The sequence below is a fragment of the Pinus tabuliformis genome, chromosome 2_1 (assembly GCF_031772625.1).
Source record: "Pinus tabuliformis cultivar Carrire ecotype Pingquan chromosome 2_1, CPIR1, whole genome shotgun sequence".
In the NCBI taxonomy this organism is placed as follows: Eukaryota; Viridiplantae; Streptophyta; class Pinopsida; order Pinales; family Pinaceae; genus Pinus; species Pinus tabuliformis.
The window spans coordinates 983002184-983014619 of NC_142299.1; positions in this window are offsets into that span (position 1 = coordinate 983002184).

A 12436-nucleotide genomic window follows, 5' to 3' on the forward strand; every position below is an offset into this window, starting at 1 on the left:
TCTACAAATAATTAACTCAAGATGAATTAATTAATTATTTTACAAACAACTGCTAAGATCAAATTTGAATTTTACTTCTCAATTTTAGTTCAGGGACTAACTAAAATTGGAATCCATCCTGAAATGCTATTTATAGCAATGTTATTTTTAGCACTTCCATTTTTCATTCCTTGTTGCTATGTCCAACACTGGTACCTGAACTACTATTTATAGCAGTGTTATTTTTAGCACTTCTATTTTTAGCATTTCTTGTTGCCATTTTCAACACTCCCTCTCAACAAGAAAGGCATTCAACTTGAACCCAATACTGAACCTTTGGAATTTTCTGCATGCAACACTTCTCCCAAGTGTTATTGCTCCAGCAACTCTAGAAATAAAAATTCTCCCAACTGACCTCCCTGTTGGGCTAGAAACACCCTTTGATGTTGAAGCTCCCTCTGCCGCTGACAAGTGCTCCCTCTGTGACCTCTGAGCTGCTGCAACACTCCATGCATCTCACACCATTTCACACCTCTCTGTGCCATCCTGCACTGGCGCAACACTCCTGTGCCTCTCACATTGTTGCAGCCTACTAGCTCTACACTATCTTGGGATTCCTACACTGTAGCTCTCTCTGCCACTCCATCTGCATCTGCCTCTACCCACTCAGCTAGTCCTACTACTCCTCATTGGGGCTCCCGTAGCAAGGTCTAATCAAAGAGGTTGTGTACCTCAACGATCCTTCCCCTATTCCAGCCTTCTTGGGACTGTCACTCCACATCGCCCCACCTCCGACCTAGAGGTATGGATGCATGTGATCCCTCTGCCCACTTGGCTCAAAATTTCCCCCTACTGGAGGTCTTTGCATGAGTGGATGCCTCCACTCGGTTTCCTCTCTGCTTCTCTAGTTTTGGCTACTCCACAACCTCCTGAAGCTGCTTCACCAATTGTGGCTCCTCCACAATTGTCTGAGACTTCTTCTGGTGCTGCATGTTCAGAGGTAATTTACTCTCCCTCTCAACCACCAAGTCTCTAACATTTGCCTTGGTCCTCAAGGCTTTGCATGCATCTTGAACCTCAAGAGCATATAGGTTCTTCGCTAGCACACTAATCTGTTTCATCTTTCCCGCCGTCGCGAAATTTTCTAGAAAAAGAGTTGATTTTAAATCAGTGATAACTCCCTCATCCAAACTTCGATTCGGCAATTTTTTTTTTGAATTTGGGCATTTTTCCGCAAGGAATCCAGATCTACTATTTGTTTCTAAAAATTTTGCACAAAAAAATTTCAGATCTGCTCTGAAAACTTGAGGCCCAATTTTTTCTTTTACTTTGAATTTTCTTCTTTGTATACTGTTCTCCGCTTTGATAATCTTTGCTCTAAAACCATGTAGAAATTCCCATCGTAGATCAATAGATTATGCAATATACTAAAACACAATACAAGATCTACTTCTACAACATTTTGCGGAAGCTTAATCGAATTGAGCAAGATCAAGAGAACACATATAATTGAGAATGAGAAATCAATTACACATAACACAGAAGAAATAACCCGGGGAAAGCCTTAGCCTAAAACCCCAACTCTATATTATCATACAAGTGGAAATATTGCTCAAGTTAAGAAAAGAATCAGCGTTCAAGCTATCCTGCTCTCTCTGCAATCAAACAATACAACTCACCAACTGAATAGACATTATATATCTCCTGCTCAAGCCCTCCAAACCTCCTATTTCCTCGCGCAGTTTTTCCTGGGGTCCAGTGCTTCCACTTGTGTGAATTCCCCCTCACACTGGTCACTTGGCTCATAAATAACTACAAAAAACTAAAGGAGATAATTCCTTCTACATGGATGCGTTTCCTATATAGGAAAATTCCTCCAACTGATAGTACATTGTCCCTTCCTCTGATCTCAACTGGGTCTCTGACTGAACTCACATGCATGAGTTATTTATGAGAGAATATTCAGTTATCTAGAGAGCAACAGTTACATGCATGCAAGCATTAACTAACTGAACTCACAATTAATTCAACAAATAGTTTGAATTAATCTAACTAGACTTGACTCAGTTAATTGAGCCATCTAATTACAACTCATCCTTATCTCTTTAACTGATGGATAAATTCCTCAATTAATGGAGAAACTATTGCATGTCCTCACATAGACTTCATGTTTGATTTTCTAGAACTAATTAATTCAAGATGAATTATTTAATTATTTTACAAACAATTGCTAAGATCAAATTCGAATTTTACTTCTCAATTTTAGTTCAGGGACTAACTAAAATTGGAATCCATCCCAAAATGATATGTATAGCAATGCTATTTTTAGCACTTCCATTTTTCATTCCTTGTTGCTATGTCCAACACTGGTACCCAAACGACTATTTACAGCAGTGTTATTTTTATCACTTCTATTTTTAGCATTTCTTGCTGCCATTTTCAACATCATGCATGTATTGTCATTGTAGTTCGGCTATCCTGGTTACTCTAATGATGTATGTAGCTATAATTTATGCATGTATGTATGGACTATTCCATATGTGTTTTTATGAATCCTATCAAAGCGTATTGTTGGTATAATCCATCACTTTGAATCGTCAGTTATCCTGCTTTCCATCTCATGATGCCTTTCTTCTCGTGTGTTCCCTTTCAAGTTGCATCCTATCAGAGGCTTCTAAGGGGCACACTCTTCCCCCCTTCCATGTGTTAGAGCCTTTCATGCACCTTCTTTGACTTGTTGCAAGATCACACCCTTGCTTCCAATAAGGACATCTTACTTAACTCTGTGCACAATTGCAGTCAAAGCGATACTCTAATACCCACTACTAGGACTCCTACTCCAAACGGTCTGAGTTCTAGTTGGAATTTTTATTAAGGAGATCCCCTGACATGTTGGCGGGTCTAGCACCACCAACATTTATGGTGCTAGAAGGAGGTTCAGATGATAAGATAAGTCCTCACATCCTATTTTGAATCTTTGCACATCTATCATGGGTATTGTTGTAGTGAACCCTCCGTGAGGTTTGTCCAACACTCATTCTTTTGAAGTCACAAAGGAGTTCTTCGATCACTTGTTGGAACCCACGTATGATGGTGAAGGCGAAGTGGTATGGATTGAGCACTTACATGACTTCCTTGCAATATTGGGGAATGAGAAAGAGTTTGATGAAGTAGAGGTCAATATGTTGCTTGCATATACACTTCGCGGATTCCTGGAACTAGGTGCCACAACCTGAATCCCAATTGAATGCACTCATTTAAGCAGTTGAGTGATCTAATCGAATATGTTTTACATCATTTTGATACTAAATCTCTTGACAAGAAAATGTTAAAACAATGGAAGGCCCCGCATGAATCACCTATGGATTTTTGGAAGCACTTTTGTCTACTCATGTTTGAAGCTCTGAAAAGTCAGATGAAATTCCAATATCTTATGGACAGATTTGAATATTGTTGTCACAAATCAATCTATCCCAAAGTGAAGAATAAGTTCAAATCCCACTCATCATACTTTGATGATGGAGCTTCACAATCACAACCAGATATGGTTTTTGTCACAAGTGATTGTCCGCCTTCCCCTTATCAAACATCTCCACCCCTGCGGAGTGATGTGGGAGAGTGTGCACACAAATTTATTCAGCTGGTACATAATTCCACCCTCACTACTCTTAATTTCTTCACAGATTTGGTTGGGAATCCCATGGGTTTTCATATGCACTTGTTACCTCAACCTTCATCTCAACGTTATGTTGATTCTCCGGATTGTAATGTCTTGTGCTCTTCCATTCTGGATTCGACACCTATTGTGAATGAGGATCAAGTCATTGATGGAGTTGATGTTTCACAACCAACCTGCGCTGTCATTTACAATGAGTATGATTGGGAATCTGAGCATCAACCCGTGGTGAAGAATGACTCCCTTCTGTCTGCGCCTCCTCCACTTTTTCTTAACATCTTTGGTGATTCTGCTATCTATGATTTTCTTTATGTAAATCCATCCAAAGATGCATCTACATCATTTGACAGCAGAGAGGAAAAATTCTTCATTTAAAATTCACTTGATTTTTCATCTACTCTTTCCGAAAATGCAGAGGGTGAAAATTCTTGCTTCTCATCTACCCCTCTATTTGATTCATCAAATCATGAGGATGTCAATGAACTTATTGATATTTCTGATTGTAGCTATCGAGATCTATTTACAGTTATATTTGATCATGATGTTGATTCAATCATTGTTGATCTTTCAAATCCACATGTTTATGATGATATATCCATGATGAAGTTGAAACCCTGCAGGTTGTCGAGGCAATTCAACCCGAGCTGATGGTTATGTCAGGCCCTCGTTGTCCTTAGGTTAGTTTCACTTCTAATCAGGAAATTTTTGAACCACCCAAGGCTCCTTATCACTCATCTGTATGAACTGAATATGAATCCAACACACATATTTCGCTTCCTCCACTTAAATCACATGATCCTATCGCTCATGCATTGGAGGAATCTTACACAGTGAGCACACTTGCAAGGCGTAAGTTATCTCTCTTTCTCATGTTTTCTTTCCTGTCATAGTCAAGAGAGTGCACATGCTTATTGTCTGCACATAGTGTATCATAGTGCCATGGTAATTCCATGGAGTGCTTGCCATGTGCTTTCACTTTTTTCTTTTTTTGTGGACGAATTTAAACTCAGAGTGTGTGGCTCTTCTTTGTTATATCTTTCATGTTTGATGGTTTTCTTGACTATGGTTTTTGCGAACTGTGCCTTCACCAACATGGGTCAACCAATGCATCAATGGCTGCATTGGAAATATCACCTCACGTGAGCAGACCCATGCATCGTTAGCTTAGGAGTAGGAGTAGTGTTTGCTTTTGTTTGGTTTGCTTGCATGCATGTTTGCTTTCTTTCTTTCTTTGTTTGCTTGCTTGCTTTCCTTCTTTGCTTAATTGTTTTGATTTCACATTTTCTTATGTTATTTTATTTGTTTTTTTGTTTGCTTATTTACGTCTATAGGTTAGTTTCACATGAAACTGTGTAAGACTCTTAAGACAAGCAGGCTAAAGTACAAGAGGACTTGTACAGCTACCAACACTTAGCTATCTGTTGTCCTCTTTCTTTATGTAGAACTTTTTATCTTCAATCAATGATACACCAATGGAAAATACATTCTGTTCAATGTGAATCTTGGTGAAAACACAACACTTTCACTCTAACTTGTACTGCCTACTCCAATCAGTTGTTTTTGGGTTAACCCTTGTTAGCTCAGTCAAGTAGAGTAAGGTGAGGGGGAAAACGTTAAAAAGTATGTTATAGGTATATATAACATACTTATCTAAAGGAACAACCTCTTCTTCTCTTAATAAGTCGGGATCCCTCTTCCGCCTCTAAAATAAATAAGTTCCTATGCACAGTTCTTTGAAAAATGAAAAAAATGAAAATATGATTTTTTTTTGAAAAATCAATAAGGAGAAAGAAGAGAAAGGCTTCCTTCATAGAGAGGTGATGTAAGTAACTCCACCAAGGTATTGACAAGGCTCACTGGAAGCGAAGCGATGCTTGTGTTCCTGCATGACTCCGTTGGGGTACTGTTCAGGCCTGCTGGCAGCGGGGCAACACCAGAGATGAAACATAAACTCTAACAGTCATATTACTTGTGCACCAATATACCCTTCATCCCCAATCGAAACAAATAAGCTGACTTGACTTGGGATGTGTGATGACTGATCAAGAGCATTGCAGGTGCTACATATTTCGATCAAGCTAGTGTGGAAACCACGATGATCAAAGAATTGAAAAATACTTCTGGAGGAGTTAGACTTTCTTTTCATGAAACAAGGTCCATTTAGAGGGTTGGAGTTCCACTAGTGTGTAGCCAATGTTGTAGCAGCTACAACTATCCTCCAAAATTTTTCCTTAGCTTAATTTTGGAGCTTCCTTACCAGCCATCCTTAGTAGCATGTCTTAGAATGACAGGTACTTATTCTTTAGTTGAGTTTCTGTGGCTTATCAGCTTGTGTTTGCTAGCTTGTTTGTCTTTCACCCAGAAGCTAACATCCCGTGACTTGGTCATCAAGTGGTTCTTGTGCTCACTTGTAGAATTGCACAAAAATTGTAAGGAAACCAGCCTTGCTCTCTAGAATTGCGCAGAGCATCAAGGCAGTCTGTTGCTCTCCAGAAATTTGCAGAGCAAGCAGACTGCCTTCCCCTTAAAAATTGAGTAGAGCAACCCATCATTGGGCCTACTCTCAAAATTTGTGTAGATCTGGCTTATAGCCTTGGCTTCAGTCTAGAAATTGCATAGAGCCTGAGGGGTAGCCAGAGCCACTTAGCCCTAACACTGCGTAGAAGTCACTCCACGGGTTGTAGTCTATTGCATGTGCTCCCAAGTTGACTAGTTTCCTCCCGGACTGAGCAATATTTCTTTTCATACATTGTTTTTTTCCCGAAAAAGAAAAAAGCATCCCTAGATTTTAGGGGATCCATTTTTAGCAGTTGGAGGTTACATGCAAAAGTCATTTTAGAAACCTCCCGCCAAGTGTCATTTTTTCCTAGATTTATGGCGTGCATTTCATAAACCTCGATTTTATCAAAAACATTTATTTGACGCCTTAGATCTCATTCTTCGCTTCGATCTTGGAGCTCTAGAATTCCCCATTGCATCTAGGAGCATTCAACACACTCAACTTAGCTTTTTTTGGGTAAGTCCGCTTTTCATTTCTTTTGTTGATTTTCTGTTGCTTTTTGTATTTCAGTTTGTGTGAGTGTTGTTTTCTTGGTTTCAATAAATGCTTGTTTTTTTTTAATGCATGTTAGCTTTTAGAAGCATTGTTATAAGTTTTCATTGCATCTCACTACTGTCACATGCATGACATTATTTCTGCAATCACAGTCATCATTTCAGCGACCCACTTTAGACACTTAGTTTTTTTCCTCATTTACTGAATCTTGCACTCATTGATTGCATGCATGTTCATTCACTCATGTCTACACCCATATTAGCACAAGCATTTAGTTTTTACTATTTTCAGTCACCCGCCAGCGAGTCTGAGCTGCCTTGGCCTAGACCCTTCCTTGCCCAACTTGCACTAAGCATTTATGAGAGTGAATGCCATGCCTTCCTCCCAGGAATTATGTAGAGCTTGCCTCACACTAGCCTCATAGGCTTTCTCTGCAAAATTCTGAGAGGTGGTGCCCTGTTGGCCCCTGGAATTGCGCAATGCAGTTTTAACGGGTTGCAGTCATGCTGATTAAAATTACGCATTGGGCAGTTTTAGTCCTTGGCAGGCCAAGATGAACTGTGTTATGTGTCGCTTCAGTAGTCAGTCAACTCACTGACAGTCAAGACTGTGTTCTTCGCAATTCTGGAAGTCAATCTCCCAGCCTCCCAGTGAAAATTGTGCAAATCTTCCAGCAAGTCACCCACGCTTGTTGCATGTTAGTCCTCAAGTTGCTTTTGGTTTTCAACTGAAATTGTGCTTGCCATGAGTGTTGCTCTGACTCCAAGTATCATAGGTGTTCATCAGTATCTCAGTAGTATAGGTACAATGGTTTCCAAGAGAGAAGGGTCAAAGGAAACCTTTGAGAGTGCAACTGGAGATGTGGTCAAGCAAGTGTCTATGAGCTTGCCCATCTATGAAGATACTAAGTTATTCATAGACAAGGAAATCAAGATGAAATGGTAGGACATCAATGACATCTTTTCAGGCACCTTTGAGGAGAATCTGGAGGACCATAGATTCTATGTCAACATACCCAAGTTTGGCTTGTACCGGATTTCATGCAGGTATCCCACAATTCCATGCACGTACATGATCCACTGGATTGTCTCGCATACTAATCTAGAGACAATGGTGTTGAGCAGTGTCAATGGAATAGAATTTGCTACCTTCAGGGTGAAGGACTTTTTGGAGATGTATCACTTGCTGCAGTCGGTGGTCATAATGGATACACCCTTCACCAGGCCCAGTAGTAGTGCAAACTCAAGAGACATCTTAAAGAGCTGGGTGAAAGAGCCATCTAATTTTCAGACAACATCCAACCAAGTTTACAAGACAAGGGTATTGTGAAAGGCTTATCAGCTCTTGTTCATCTTCTCATGCTGCTTATACATCAAATAGAGTACATAAACCTTCCTGCAAAATTGAGTGATTGTGTTGGATCAACTGGGAAACAAAGGAATACCTTTCAATTAGTCTGACATGTTAGCTCTCCAGCTGAAGGGACAAGTAGCAGAAGATTGGCATCCGCCCAAGGTTCAGTAAGAAAATATTTTCATGTCCTCTTACATACTTGATGCAATCTGTGCCCATTAATAGTTCCCAGGCTTGGGTTGGGCATGGACACCTTGAGAAACCTTTGTGCCCACTTATTGCAAGTTGTTGTCTGAGTGCAGCTTCCATGGAGTTATAATACAGCTAGCAAACCACTTCATCACCCCGGTGTATAGGATGATCTTTGAGTGGGATATGCCTTGCATTGCGCAAGTGGAGATGGAGGCATTAGTTGACATAGCAGATTGGTATGCCTCACCCCTTGGCACCTTCATCTGAATGTATAGTGTGGAGAAGGCTCTGCATGTTTTACCAAAGTTTTCCATGGATAAGTTGGTCATGCAAGAAGTTGCATATCACATCTCGGCAGGGTTGTCAATGAGACTGCACAGGAAGAAGAATGCACCTTGGCCCACTCTTCCTTTGCGGATCGATTTGTATGAGATCCAAAACCTCAAGCATGCTGATCTAGAGATGGAGGAATTCAATAGGTTCACCTTTGGCACCAGAAGTTTCAATCCATATGACCCACATTGCTTAGTGAAGGACCATTGTGCGAGAGTGTATCATCCTTGGATCAACAGGGCATGTCACTGGCTTAAGGAAGACCTATGAAGATACTGTTATAACTTCTCAAGGCTCAATGAACTGGTCAGAATAGTTGTAGAGTGGTTAGCGGTGCATAAGGAAACAACATCATTAGTAGTAGACCTATGCTTGACAAAGGCAAGAGGAAGTTTGCTAACAGCGAAAAGGCAGAGAAAAATTGCAAGTTTAAAGTAGATCCAATTGTGTTGAGAGAAGCTTTGGAGATTGAGGAAAAGAGGTGACAACGCGATAGAAGTATTGTTAAAAGAAAAAGGGGGAAGCAAAAGATGGAGGATGCAGAGAAGGAGTTGCAGGAGTTGAAGAAAAAACTCAGAGAAGAAGAAGAGTTGTGCAGAAGAGAGAAGGAAGCGCAGTAGAAATAAGAACAAAAGGAGGCAGAGCATGCATACATTGATGAAACTGCACCTAAATAGGTTATTGATTCATTCGAATAGCTGGCACATAGCAGACAAGGTTAGGAGTAGCAGGATCAAAACATCACTCAAGAGATTGAATAGATGTTGTAACAGATGGATACGAATGTGGTTCAGCCAAAGTTAGAACAGGACATTGACCTCATGCCTTAGAACCAATAGGTCACTCCACCAGCTACACCAGATCCAGGAGTAGAGCAAGTCCCAAGAAATCAAGGAGACACTGAAATCCTTGAGGACAATCCAGAAGTAGATGTGTACAACATATCTTTCAACGAATCACAACACAGAGTTTTCTAGTCGCATAGAGTGCCTACTCCAGATGTCCATGTATCTCCTCTATAGTTCAAAGAATGAGTGATCATGTCCAATGTGAGCAGACATCTAGCTTCATTGTTCAATGCTACAAAGGCATATACCGAAGCCACCAGCTCAAGTGTTAGATTCTTGATAAATGAGAACAAGCACATAGCTAAGGAGTTACAAGTGGACAAGCAGGGAGAGGAGAAAGTTACAACATCTTCCAAAGCAGAGTTGATGAAAGGGATACTTGATGAAGTATTATCTCTCTAGATAGTCATGCGGAACTTGTACTTTAGTTTCATCACCGTGCATAATTCAGATGTCCATCTTAATGGTCGGTAGTAGCATTGTGCTAGGAGAGCACACATCTTGTTAGACATACACACTATTGTCAATCACATGCAGATACAGACAATGAGGTACAAGGGAGCCCCATTGCACTTGCCAAAGATGATGAAGCCAAAGGCACTGGAGTTGAGGGCTTGCATCCGGAGTTAGATCATGAACTACAAGGAAATCCTGCATATCATCACCATCTTATAGGATTCACATGCATGAGTGTCCAAGATCATGGATGTCATTGTGTGCATACATGCGATCCCATCTATTGGCACACTCACCAAGGTGAATACAAAGAACCAATTCTGACTGGAGCTGGACATGTACTTTGATCAGTTGATGCGCGTAGCCACCAGCATAGACTTGCAGATGATCATAGACATTATGCACCAGTATGTTGCTAATATGGATGCACTCAAGACCATGATGCGCATGCTATCTGATGACTTGGATAGAGGTGACAAATCAATTTACCTGAATGTAATGGAGGTAAGAGTTTGCTTTCATACGGATGTCACCACAGAGTACGCAAACACCATAACAGACTGCCAAGCTTGGCATTAGTTCACCACCATCGATCATCGAGAGGATGTCGAAGAGTTAGACTTCCCATAGTTGTCCAAGCCTTAGTGATGGCTTGGATGGCTTACTCAATACCATTTTTTTCTCATATGTGTACATGTGGATATTGTATTGTAAACATGTTGTAAAAGTGAAAGACCAAGTGTTAATAGTAGAATGTAACAGTCATGTGCAAGTTGAAGAGTCATGAGGGTAGTGGAAGAATCACAAAGGGGAATGTCAAGGGTCACTCCACCCTTTTCTATTTATAGAACCTCATAACTCATTGTACAGGATTTTAGGAGCCAAGCTTCTGATAGGTATAGCTTAGAGAAAGCTTGGAGTGTATTGTAACGAGCCTCGGCTTCTCCACAATGCAGAGCTAGTACATCTCTTTGGAGGAGCAGGTGGCAATGACTGTAATGTTCTGCTATCGGGGCTAGTCGTTGTCATGGTTTTATGTATGATTGGATCTTTCACTCTTTTAATACAACAGAGCCAACACGTTTCATGCATATATTGTTATTGTAGTTCGATTATCCCAGTTACTCTAATGATGTATGTAATTGTAATTTACGCATGTATGTATGGACTATTCCGTATGTGTTTGTATGAATCCTATCAATGTGTGTTGATGGTATAATCCATCACTTTGGATCATCGTCTATCCTTCTTTCCATCTCATGATGTCTTTCTTCTTGTGTGTTGCCTTTCAATTTGTGTGCTATCACATGCTTCTAAGGGCGCATTCTTCCTCCCTTCCATGTGTTAGAGCCTTTCATGCACCTTCCTTGAATTACTGCAAGGTCACGCCCTTGCTTCCAACAAGAAAATCTTACTTACCTCTGCGCGCAACCATAGTCAAGGCAATGTTGTACTACCCACTGTTGAGACTCCTAATCCAGATTATCTGAGGTCTAGTTGGGACTTCTTACTGAGGAGATCCCCTGACATGTTGGCGGGTCTAGCATCGTCAATAATATTCTACCACCATTCAGCTAAAGGTAGCCACTATACCCATTGATGATGTTTTTTTGAATTGAAGCATCTTAGATATGTCTCCAAACATTTGTTGATTTCTTCTATTTAACCGTTGGTTCGGGGATGATATTCGGTACTTAATTGGATTTGCGTGCCTTGTAGCTTGAAAATTTCTTACCAAAAATTGTTGGTCAAAGTGGGCTCATGATTAGACACAAATGAAGTCATCATGCCATGTAGTTTGAAGATCTGGTCCATGAAATCTTGAGCCACCAAAGTGGGGGTAAATGGGTGGGATAGAGCACAAAAATGAGCATACTTAGAAAGTTTGTCCACAACCACCATGATGACTTATTTGTTGCCCGGTTTTGGGAGACCAGTGATGAAATCCATGGAAACATCCATCGAAACAGAGGTAGGGAGTAGACATGGTTGTAATGTTCCAGGTAACTTGATTATTTCTCCTTTGTTGTGTTGACACACGTCACATTCAGCTACAAAATTAATAATGTCATTTTTCATGCTAGTCCAAAAGAAAGAATGACGAGTGCAAGCATAAATCTTCTGAAGGCCTGAATGCCCTGCAGTTGGAGATGAGTGAAACTCTTCCAAAATGTGGGTTCTAAAGGTGGATGTTGGTGATATAACTACTCGAACCTTGTAGTGAAGAATATCATCCTTCCAAGAGTAGTTGGTTGAGGAATTAGGATCTTCTCTCAAGTTATTAATAAGTTGGGAGAGAGAGGGGTGTGAGAACCATTCCTTGTGGGCCTCTTCAATCCAATCTGGTATGGGAAGAGAGATTGATAGTAGGGTGCTTTCATCCTCAAATTGGCGTGATAAAGCATTAGCTACTACATTGTCACGCCCTTTCTTGTAAATTATCTCATAATCATATCCCAGCATTTTTGCCAACCATTTATTTTGTTGTGGTGATGATAGACGTTGTTCCAAAAAATATTTTAGGCTTTTATAATTTTTGTGATT